The following is a 12,284-nucleotide window of genomic DNA, read 5'->3' on the forward strand; positions in this document are numbered from 1 at the left end:
TTTCTCTCTGCACAAAACTTATAATAGGTCTTGGTTTGATGGCTCCTTTACATGTTGCTACAGAAAACCACGCTGCATACAATCAAGGATTCCATCCAGTACAGCACTAAAACTGATGAGTTATCCATTCGGGATGGAGACCACTGTCGCACTCAGTTATTGTGTGGCTCTAGGTTTGTGGACATTCAATATTTTGATTGTAAACATATTTAAAGTATCATGATCATTGATGCGTTTAACCAAAGATCTGCTAACAGTTGCTGCCGCTTGCTGTTTCTCAGCTTGACCCAAATAGACTACAAATTTTGATTTTCAGATCCATGTGGCTGTCTCACTGATGCATTACCCTCATCCTTTCCTCACAATGTAACTGAACCTTGTTTAGGTTTTTGACTATCCTGCTTGAAGCCCAGCAACGCTTCCATATTCACATCCCAACAATGGTCATTCTGCAGCCATCTCTCCCGAATGATAGTTCAATCATATATATTCACTTCAGATAATGCTGACATTCCAACTATCTGGATACAAAAGCAGGAAGTGAAATTTTAAGTGATAGTGAAGTTAAAGGCTTCAGTCTTGGTCATGGAGAGGCTTAGATGTTCAGTGCTGGAGGATGTTACAGATTAATCAGAGTTGCAGGATCTCAAGAATCAGTTCAACAAGATCTCCGATTTGTTCATTTACTACAAGAAAACCTATTTTTCTTTAGAAAGCCATGATCCAATCAGAAGCAAATCTGTGATTCAATCAGCAACATTTTTCAGGTTCCACGGCATGTTTTTGGTCCCATCCTACAGGTTCTCTAAATTCCACTACACCCTAAAACTCCAGCAGGATCTACGCCTCTTCCTCAATTTGTGTCATCCTTTAGGTTCTGCAGCTCTTCCCACCTCCGTACCATGGTCTGGGCTCTGCAAAAGTTAGCCACCCTGCAATTTTCCGCAGAAGGGCACTGGATGATGATGGATGCTACAGAGATAGGGAAGGATATGAGGACAGAAGAATTTGCAAATATGAATAGGATTGCAGTGTCAAAAAGAGGCGACAGGAATTGTGAGGTTTCATGGCGCTAAAGCTGCTTGGATTGTGAGTGCGAGCACCAGCGGAGATAAGACGAACCCGGAAGACTGCAGCTAAGGTAAGGCAGTTTTTTAAAAAATTACTCACCGGTAGTGGACAGTGGTGATTTCCCTTTCACAGAAGGAGTGGGAGCAGCGGGGGAAGTGACGAGGACCAGAGGGGCAGCCGGGAAGGAAAGCAGTGACCATGTATATCAACCGTGTTTGGGAATTGGAGCTGGAGCTGGATGACGTACGGATCATTCGGGAGGCTGAGGGGGTAATTGAGAGGAGTTACTGGGAGTTGGTCACTCCTAAGGCTCAGGACAAGGATAAATGGGTTACAGTTAGGGGGAGGAAAGGGGAAAGTCAGACCGTGCAGAGATCCCCGTGGACATTATCCTCAGCAATAAGTATACCGGTTTGGATATTGCTCCGGGTGATGACCTACCAGAGGAAAGCCATAGCAGTCAGTTGTCTGGCAATGAACCTGATGCTGTGGCAAAGAAGGGAAGGGGGCAGAATAGAAAAGTACTCGTGGTAGGGGACTCGACAGTTAGGGGATTCGACAGGAAATTTTGTGTTCAGGATCGGGATTCCCGGATCGTTGCTTCCCTGGTGCCAGAGTCTGGGACGCCTCTGATCGGGTGTATAAGGTTCTAAAAGGGGAGGGCGAACAGCCAGAAATCTTGTTACATATTGGCACTAATGGTATAGCCAGGAAAAGGATCGAAGATATAAAAAGTGATTTCCGGGAGTTAGGATGGAAGCTGCAAAGCAGGACGAACAGAGTAGTGTTCTCCAGTTTACTACCGGTGGCACGAGATAGCGAGGCGAGGTACAGGGAGCGGGCGCAGCTTACTACGTGGCTGCACAGCTGGTGTAGGAGGGAGGGCTTCAGATATGTAGATAATTGGGATGCCTTCTGGGGAAGGTGGGACCTGTACAAGAAAGACGGGTTGCATCTGAACTGGAAGGGGACCAATGTCCTGGGTGGAAGGTTTGTTCGAGTAGTTCGAGAGGGTTTAAACTAGTATGGCAGGGGGATGGGAACCTGAGCTGAAAACTGGAGGTGAGAGTTGATGCAGATGAGGCAATAGCAAGAGGTAGACCAGCTAGTGGGAAGGATTTTCCTGGCAAGGAACCAAGGTATCAGTTGCTGGATGTTCCAGGGTTTAGAGCATTTAAAAACAATAGGGAGGGGGGAATCGAAGAGGGGGTGGAGCACTACTAATCAGAGAGGGTATCACAGCTACAGAAGATTCCATTGTCGAGGAAGATCTGCCTACCAAGTTAGTATCGGTGGAAATTAGGAACATCAAAGGAGCAATCAACTCTTTAGGGGTTTAATACAGGCGTCCTAATAGCAGCAGGGAGATGGAAGAAAGCATAGGTCTGCAGATTTTGGAGAAGTGTGGACGTAGGAGGGTTGTTGTAATGGGTGACTATAATTTTCCCAATATTGATTGGAACCTCCTTCGAGCAGAAGATTTGAATGGAGCTGTTTTTGTAAGGTGTGTTCAGGAGGGTTTCCTAACTCAGTACATTGACAGGCCGACCAGGGGAGAGGTCATTCTAGACTGAGTGCTCGGAAACGAGCCAGGGCAGGTATCAGATCTTGTGGTGGGAGAGCATTTTAGTGATAGTGACCACAACTGCCTCACATTCTACATAGCTATGGAGAAGGAGAGGATGAGACAAAATGGGTGGATATTTAATTGGGGAAGAGGAAACTATGATGCGATATCACTTGAGTTAGGAAGCATGGATTGGGAGCAATTGTTCCATGGTAAAGACATATGAAGACTGTTTGAGGAACAGTTGTTGCAAGTGATGAATAAATATGTCCCTCTGAGACAGACAAGAAGTGGTAAGATAAAGGAACCTTGGATGACGAGAACGGTGGAGCTTCTCGTTAAAAGGAAGAAGGTAGCTTACATAAGGTGGAGGAAGCTAGGGTCAAGCTCAGCTCTACAGGATTACAGGCAGGCGAGGAAGGAGCTTAAAAATGGTCTGAGGAGAGCCAGGAGGGGGCACGAGAAAGGCATGGCAGAACGGATTAGGGAGAACACAAAGACATTTTACACTTATGTGAGGAATAAGAGAGTGGTCAAAGAAAGATCAGGAATAGCAGAGGGAATTTGTGTGTGGAGTCTGAGGAGGTAGGGAAAGCCCTAAATGATTTTTTTGCTTCTGTCTTTACGAAAGAAACGTACTTTGTAGTGAATGACACCTTTGAAAAGCAGATGTGCATGCTCAAATGAATAGCGATAGAGGAAGCTGATGTGCTGAACATTTTGTCAAACATTAAGATTGACAAGTCGCCAGGCCCGGACCAGATTTGTCCTGGGCTGCTTTGGGAAACGAGAAATGCAATTGCTGCGCCACTTTCATCCTCGCTCTCCACTGGAGTCGTAACTAAGGACTCGAGAGAGGCCAATGTAATTCCTCTCTTCAACAAAGGAAATAGGGAAATCCCCGAAAATTACAGACCAGTAAGTCTCACGTCTGTTGTCTGTAAGGTGTTAGAAAGGATTCTGTGGGATAGGATTTATGACCATCTGGAAGAGCATAGCTTGATTAAATGCATTCAACACGCCTTTGTGAGGGGCAGGTCATGCTTCACAAACCTTAGCGAGTTCATTGATGATGTGACTAGAAAAGTTGATGAGGGGCGAGCTGTGGATGTGGCGTATATGGACTTCAGCAAGGCGTTTGATAAGGTTCCCCATGGTAGGCTCATTCAGAAGGTCAGGAGGAATGGGATTCAGGGGAAGATAGCTGTCTGGATACAGAATTCGCTGGCCAACAGAAAACAGCGAGTGGTGGTAGAAGGAAAATATTCTGCATGGAAGTCTGTGGTGAGTGGTTTAGATTTTATTAGATTATTTACAGTGTGGAAACAGGCCCTAAGGCCCAACAAGTCCACACCGACCCGCCGAAGCGCAACCCACCCATACCCCTATATTTACCCCTTACCGAACACTACAGACAATTTAGAATGGCCATTTCACCTGACCTGCATTTCTTTGGATTGTGGGAGGAAACCGGAGCACCCGGAGGAAACCCACGCAGACACGGGGAGAACGTGCAAACTCCACACAGACAGTCGCCTGAGGCAGAAATTGAAACCGGGTCTCTTTGGCGCTGTAAGGCAGCAGTGCGCAGGTACCACTGTGCCATCGTGCCGCAGGGCTCTGTCGTTGGGCCTCTGTTGTTTGTAATTTTTATTAATGACTTGGATGATGGGATTGACGGATGGGTCAGCAAGTTTGCAGATGACACAAAGGTTGGAGGTGTCGTTGGCAGTATAGAGGGCTGTTGTAGGCTGCAGCGGGACATTGACAGGATGCAGAGATGGGCTGAGAGGTGGCAGATGGAATTCAACCTGGATAAATGCGAGGTGATGCATTTTGGAAGGTCGAATTTGAAAGCTGAGTACAGGATTAAGGATAGGATTCTTGGCAGTGTGGAGGAACAGAGGGATCTTGGTATGCAGGTACATAGATCCCTTAAAATGGCCACCCAAGTGGACAATGTTGTTAAGAAAGCATATGGTGTTTTGGCTTTCATTAACAGGGGTAATGAATTTAAGAGTCGTGAGATCTTGTTGCAGCTCTATAAAACTTTGGTTAGACCGCACTTGGAATACTGCATCCAATTCTGGTCGCCCTATTATAAGAAAGATGTGGATGCTTTGGAACGGGTTCAGAGGAGGTTTACCAGGATGCTGCCTGGACTGGAGGGCTTATCTTATGAGGAAAGGTTGACTGAGCTCGGACTTTTATCATTGGAGAAAAGTAGGTGGAGAAGTGAACTAATTGAGGTATGAGATAATGAGAGGCATAGATAGAGTCGGTAGCCAGAGACTATTTCCCGGGGCAGAAATGACTAACGCGAGGGGCCATCGTTTTCAGCTGATTGGTGTAAAGTATTGAGGGGATGTCAGAGGTGGGTTCCTTACACAGAGAGTTGTGAGAGCATGGAATGTATTGCCAGTAGCAAGTGTGGAGGCAGGGCCATTGGGGACATTGAAGAGACTCCTGGACATGCATATGGTCACAGAAATTTGAGGGTGCATACATGAGGATCAGTGGTCGGTACAACATCGTGGGCTGAAGGGACTGTTTTGTGCTGTACTGTTCTATGTTTGATGTTTTATGACGAGGGAAGGTTGCCAAGACATGAAAGGTTTCACAGTTCAAGAATGTCGGAGGAACTGGAGTAGTTTTCTGAGTTGGGGACGGTTTAAGCGCTGAAGGAGTTTATATATAATTGAGGGGTTGCAATGGCAGGAAGAGGATAATGAATCTGGAGAGTATAGGTTCAGAAGGAGGTTCCACAAATGCCAAGAGTTGTCAGGAACGTAGAAGGTTACAGTGATAGCAATTGTATGATCTGGAACAGACGGCACGAATTGGGAACACTGTGGGCACTTGAGTTCGTTTCAAAGAGAGGGAGAACCATCGAGAAACATATGAGTACAGAAACGTGCAGAGCCGTAGGCCCTATACGGCTTCATTGAGATGAGAATTTTTGGAGCAATTGGGTAGTTTCCAGGGAAAAGGATGATTGTAGGATAGTGGCGGTTTACACAGACAGGGAGTGTTTTAGGGAATGGAGCAGCTTGCAGAAATAAAGTTAGTTGTACCGATTAGGAGAATAAATAGGCTTATGGAGAATAGTGGTGACAGATGTTATTATAAATATATGAAATCTAAGGACCCCGAGCTTATTTAGATATGTATTGTGTGGAAACTGGCATATATTGGGACAGCAATTTTGGTTGGAGATAGTCACACGATGCATTGTTTTTGATGTATTTATTCATTCATGGGATGTGGACGTCGCTGGCGAGGTCAGTATTTTTCCCCATCCATTATTTCCCATCTTGCAGTTAAGAGTCAAACACATTGCTGTGGGCAGACCAGAGAATGGTCGCAGTTCACTTCCCTGCAGGCCATTACAGAACCAAATGGGGTTTTCCAACAATGGACAATGGATTCATTATCATCATTAATAACTCTCAATGCCAGAGTTTTGTTGAATTCAAATTCCATAATTTGCCCTGGTGGGATTGGAACCCGGGTTTCCAGCAGATTACCTGTGTCATTGGATTAGCAGTCCAGCAATATTACCAATAGACCATCCCCTCACGTTTTATACAAATTAGAGGATTTTCCTCTGTTGAGAGGTTGTAGTGAAGGTTGACGTTAGTACAAATAGTGGTATAACAGCTGGAGATGATCACGGAGATGAGTAGATGGATGGAGAGACTGTCGGAGCTCACATTGACATGGTGGGTACTAGCGATGGGCGGATGATATATAGTTAATGCGTCTTGTGCGAACTATATTGGGACAACTACATGTAATGCATTGTTGAAAGGACTTAATGGGATTACTCAGATTGGTGGGGGTGGGGCGGGGAGGGGGTGGGGGGAGGTGATTGTCGGCTCTCCATACAGTGATGGTGTCTTTTGGAATATAAGAGGTTATGAAGGTAAGGAGAGCAGTAGGCGCTGCAACAGTTACTGGAGAGTTGAGGGTTTTTAAGCAGTTGACAAAAAAAGGTGCATAATGTTACAGAGAATGTGGGTTGTGTGACCTGAAAAAGTTAAAGAAAGGCAGATTTTCGGTTCTGGAAGACAGTGCACAAATATGGACCGTTTAGAGTCTGAAGCAATTTTAATGGGGAAGGTTCCACATATCGGGAGGTACGTGAGGACTGAAGGTGAATACACAGACATGGATGTTTGTATTGGGAGAAGGAGCTAAAGGGATAGGGACTGCTGTCGTGGTTTACTTAGATAGGCAAGTTTGCAGAAATATGTGTTGCTGGAAAAGCACAGCAGGTCAGGCAGCATCCAAGGAGCAGGAGAATTGACTTTTCGGGCATAAGCCCTTATTCAGGAATGGGTCCATGCGGGGTCAGTTGGTTCCGTAGACAGGTGCTGAGGAAGGAGATTTGGCTGTGGTAGCAAGTCTTTGTGAGGTCGTGGTTGAAGAGCTTCAGGCAGAGGACATGACCTGGGGGTGCAGTGAGAGAGGGATTCACTGAAATCCTTGTAGAGGGAGGAAGAGAGTTTCTTCAAAGAAGGCATACTTGCAAGAGGATTCGCAGTAGGTTAAAATCAACCAGGCGAAAGGGAGGACTGCAGATGCTGGAGATCAGAGCTGAAAAATGTGTTGCTGGAAAAGCACAGCAGGTCAGGCAGCATCCAAGGAGCAGGAGAATCGAAGTTTCGGGCATAAGCCTTTCTTCAAGAATCGCACGTTTGCATTTACTGGAGATAGTTACACGGATCCAGGCAGTGTTCGAGAGAGTTTAATGAACTATGGAGGATGTCGTAGAGAATTCATTACAGGGACGAGAGGCGATTACCTCTACTGGGAGGCTGGAGGAATGAGAAGAGCTTCTGCAGATAGTCAGTGTTGTAATGTTGGAAGTAGATTATAATAATGAGGGTTGTCATCACATAATTGCTTTATTGACACAGAGCAAGTCTGGGGACACTACTCTCAAATGGAAATTTAGACAATGCAGGTGAATTTACAAAGGCATGAACGGTTCTTGGAGTTGCAGGAGGCAATTATGATGGCACCTATTCTAACGAGTGATCGAGGTTACAATCATAAGGAGAATTCTAACGGCAGAAAGAGATGACAGTCATATGGAGATCCGTAATGATTGAAGAACCTTACATTGGCAACGAGTGGTTTAGAGGCTCGAGGAGATTACATACGATAAAAGTATGTTGGGGATGAGGGAAGGATAGTTGATAGGACTACAGAAAGATCTGATTAGAATCTCCACAGCGTGGAAACTGGCAATTCTGGCCAACACGTCTACAACAACGTTCCGAATACAATTCCATCCACTCCAATTCCTCTACAAATCCAAGAAACCCTATATTTCTCATGGTTTAATCCATCTATCATATACATCCCTCAAGACTATGGTCGACTAATAATGGCCAATCCACGCAACAGGCACATTCTGGACTATGGAAGGAAACCAGAGAAGAAGCAAACAGACTGGGCGAGAACATCCGACGGCTGAAATCGAACCCAGATCCCTGGCGCTCTGAGGCTGCCGTGCTAAACACTTAGCCATGACACAACCCCTGCATCTGATGATGCAGAGCATTGCAAAGATTTTACCAAGTCACAAAATTCACGAGGGTTATTGGAACAGGAGGAGAAAATAATCAGGAACGGGAGAAGGTTACACAGATGGTGTCAATTAGAGGGACAGGAGGAGATTTCAGCCACAGGGAAATCTGTGGAGACCGGAGAAAATTACAGAATTAGGGACAGTTGCCAAGCCTGGATGAAGTTTGTAATACTCTGGGTTGTAAACACGATACGAATTTGCCGAGTTTGCAAGGATTCCCTGAACTGGCTGCGGTTGCAGAGACAGTTCAAGGGAATGGAAGTTGTTCCAACAGTCAAGGGGAAGTTACAAACAAATGGCTGATTTTAGTGTCTACATGATACTCGAGAGCTATGAAGGCTAGAAAAGACTGGAGGGGGCCGGATGTAAGGAACATTGTAGTCTCAGAGGAGGTTGGAGAGCTACAGGAGATTGTAGAGAGTGGGCATGGTTAAAAATACAGGGAATATTCAAGTGGCTTCAGAATGTTACAAAAAGGGAAGGTTAGAAGGAATGTTTGTAGGAACTGGACGACTTTTACAGATAAGGAGGTGTGCATGAATGGTGGATGTTAACAAGGAGTGAGGTGCTGTAGATTTTCATGGAGGAGTGTGGCAGCAACTGGAGAAGGTTCAGATGATTTCATGTGCTGGAGAGTCTCCAGGAAGTTACACTGATCGTCAAGTTAGTACAGACAGAGTACACAAAAGATTACGGTCATCAGAATTTTGGGGATAGTGGTCAAAAATCTAAGGTTCAAAGTCTATATGTAAGAAAAAATCGGTACAGTGCAGAAGTGAAGAGTACAAATTTGGAGAAGCACCCTTACCGTTAGATTATCACTATCACTAGGCATGATCACTATCACGCGACAACATCTGTAACTAGTCTGGGAAGAAATAATTGAGGTTGTGTTCATGTTTGGAAAGAGGACGAATTTCAAAGTGACAGAGTAATATTTCAGGGCCAGTGTGTTTCCGGAAGAAGGAATGGCAAAGGCAGTATTTTCAGCGAACATTGATCAAGCGAAATTATGAGTTTTATAAAGAACATGCAGATACTAAAAAGGCTACGCCATTCAAAATTCTAGAGAGTGCAAGGGGAGGCTTAAAAATGAGGGACAGAAAATGGCAAAGAAATATCCTTGGCAGATACGATTAAGGAAAACTAGCAGACATTTTATCTGTACAGCTGGAATAAGAGGACTCCGAACTCAAGAATGAGGCCTGTTAGAAAGCAAGGGGAAGGTATGTGCATGGAGTCAGAGGAAACAGGTGAGGTCTTGATTGAACACTTCTCATCTTAATTCGGACAGTAGGAGAAATTGTAGCTGCGAATTTCAGTTGCGATTGTGAGGTTCTAAAATATGTTTAGATCAGGAAAGAAGTTGTATTAAGTATTTTGGCACGTACAAACGTGGAGAGATCCTCCGTGCCCAATGAAATGTATCCCAGGCAGATAAATATATTGTTGTGCTTAATACTTTGTTGGTCACAGGTGGAATGCCAAATGTTTGGAGGATAGACAATATTCTTCCCTTGTTCAAGAAATGCAGCAGGGATAGCCTAGGTAATTACACAATAGATAGTCACACATCAGCAATAGGTAGATTATTGGAAAAATAATCTGTGGATGAATCAACACTTGGAAAGACAAGGATCAGTTAGGAGTAGTCAGCACGGATTTGGGAGAGGAAGAGCCTGCCTGACGAATTCAGTTGAGTTTTTTGAAATGGTGTTTAAAATTGTTTGCAGGACAGGTGATGAGGCTTACACAGACTTCATTAAGGTCCCACCTGGAAGACTATAACAAGGAAAACCCATGGAAATGAAGGCAAATTGGTAAATTTCATGCAACATTTGTGGAGGGATACTCTTCTGTTTGAATTTTATTCCACTAAGTGCTCCCCACAGATATTTCATTCACGTGGATTGGCTATTTTCCCAAAACCAACTCGAGTATATTTGCTTCCCTGTCTGGAATTTATCAACACCCCTCCTAAATCATCCTTACAAACACTGCCCCATCCAAATCCTTAGTACAAAGTGAGTTCCTGACCAAATAGCGGACGTTATTATCAACTGCCAACAATATCACTGCAACATTTACATCTTTCCAAAATCTGTCCACATAGTCTCTTTTCTATCTCTCACTGACTGTAGTGATTTATCCCTTTGATTGCAGAAATCTGCACATATTTACTCTTTGCATTTGTCTTCTGATGGATTTATCCCTCAGTACAGCCGTGTTAGTTTCCCTTAGTGGTAAAGCAAGTCTGACACCCTCTTGGCGTGCATTTCCTTCAAATCTAAAGCATTTACATCCTGGGACATTCACCTGCAATTTCTGGTTGCTCTTTTTAGCCAAGTCTCCGTAATTGTAATAATATCATAGTTCAAGTTAGAACCAAACTTCAAAGTTCATTCCTTTGTGTCTTCCGGTTCTCACATTTCAGACAATCTTACCTGATCGGTTCAGCTGCGTTTTCCTGCCTGTGATTATTAATAATCATGTACTAATTTTTATTTGCATTCCAAACGTTACAAATGAATATCAATGCAATGAATTTTGATAAGTGCCTGACATCGACAATGTATAATTAATGCAGAGATAAATAGCAAATAATAAAGTCCGTGATTCAGAAATATTTTATTTTGAATAATATTTTGTTTTAATTCAGTTGCAAATATACTGTGTTTCTGCTAATTGTTCGTTAGTATAATGTGTACATTTACAATTGTACATGTATTAAAAGTGACATGTATTAATTCCAAAATTGTTTTTGCACGAAAGAAATGAAATTAAATAACATGGAATGCAGACAGTTTTCCAGTAAGTTATAATTTAGAGCAATTAGAAGAGACAGGGCTTGGAAGGGTGGAAACTCCGTGAAGCAGATCAGTTGGTGACATTGCCTAGAAGTACTGGTGAGAGACCAGGAGCGAACAACAAGAGCTGAGGCTGTTCCAGGATCACTGGTCCAAATAGAATGGGCACAGGTGACATGGTAAAAATTGAAGAGAGGGGGAACTGCACCCTGTCAAACCAGAAGGTTGGAGTCACTTCTATATATCTGATAAATTCATTAGTTAATGGCTCGCCTCTGCTATAATCCAAAAATGCTTGAAAAATAATTACAAACCGTGTGGGCGGCACAGTGGCACAGTGGTTCGCACTGCTGCCTCACAGCGCCGGAGACGCGGGTTCATTTCCCGCCTCAGGCGACTGACTGTGTGGAGTTTGCACGTTCTCCCCGTGTCTGCATGGGATTCCTCCGGGTGCTCTGGTTTCCTCCCACAGTCCAAAGATGTGCAGATTAGGTGATTTGGCCATGCTAAATTGCCCGTAGTGTTAGGTAAGGGGTAGATGTAGGGGTATGGGTTGGTTACGCTTCGGCGGGGCGGTGTGGACTTGTTGGGCCGAAGGGCCTGTTTCCACACTGTAAGTAATCTAATCTAATCTAAAAAAAACAAATTAATCTCGATTAATGGTGAACCTGTCCTTCAAATGTCTGAGCTGTAATTTCCTTCTGGCACAATCAAGATGAGGCGGTGAAATAGAGAAAGCTCATGGTGTGCTTTTCTACTTTGGAGATTGAAAAATTTGGAAAAACAGGTTGAGTGGATATCTCACCGCATTTTTTAACTCAACTCTAAATTTCCTCTGCGTTCCAGCATAAATGAACGGATTGGTACAAGAACTCAAAAACTGAAGCATAAATGCTACTTCATTCAGAATAAATGTGGAAACGTTGGAATTGGACCCTGATGAATAAGTCGCGTTTGAAATGCGGACATACAGTATTGTTATAAAATATAATGCATACAACAGAATGAAACTGCCAGAGATGGCAAAAAGCAAAATTATTGACTTTCTTCGCTTCTCCATCTCTGGGTCAATTTGATTCTCTCCATTGCTTTGGACCCAAAGTCTTCTGCGGGCTGCATTAGCTGCTAGAATGTGTCTCACTGTCAGAACATTCAGGAGTAAAATTAGAATGAATGGAGCACATGGGGTTAAAATGGAACTAATCAAATCATACACAATCCACGCAGGTGATGTATAAAA

This window comes from Chiloscyllium punctatum, chromosome 50, assembly GCF_047496795.1.
Source record: "Chiloscyllium punctatum isolate Juve2018m chromosome 50, sChiPun1.3, whole genome shotgun sequence".
In the NCBI taxonomy this organism is placed as follows: Eukaryota; Metazoa; Chordata; class Chondrichthyes; order Orectolobiformes; family Hemiscylliidae; genus Chiloscyllium; species Chiloscyllium punctatum.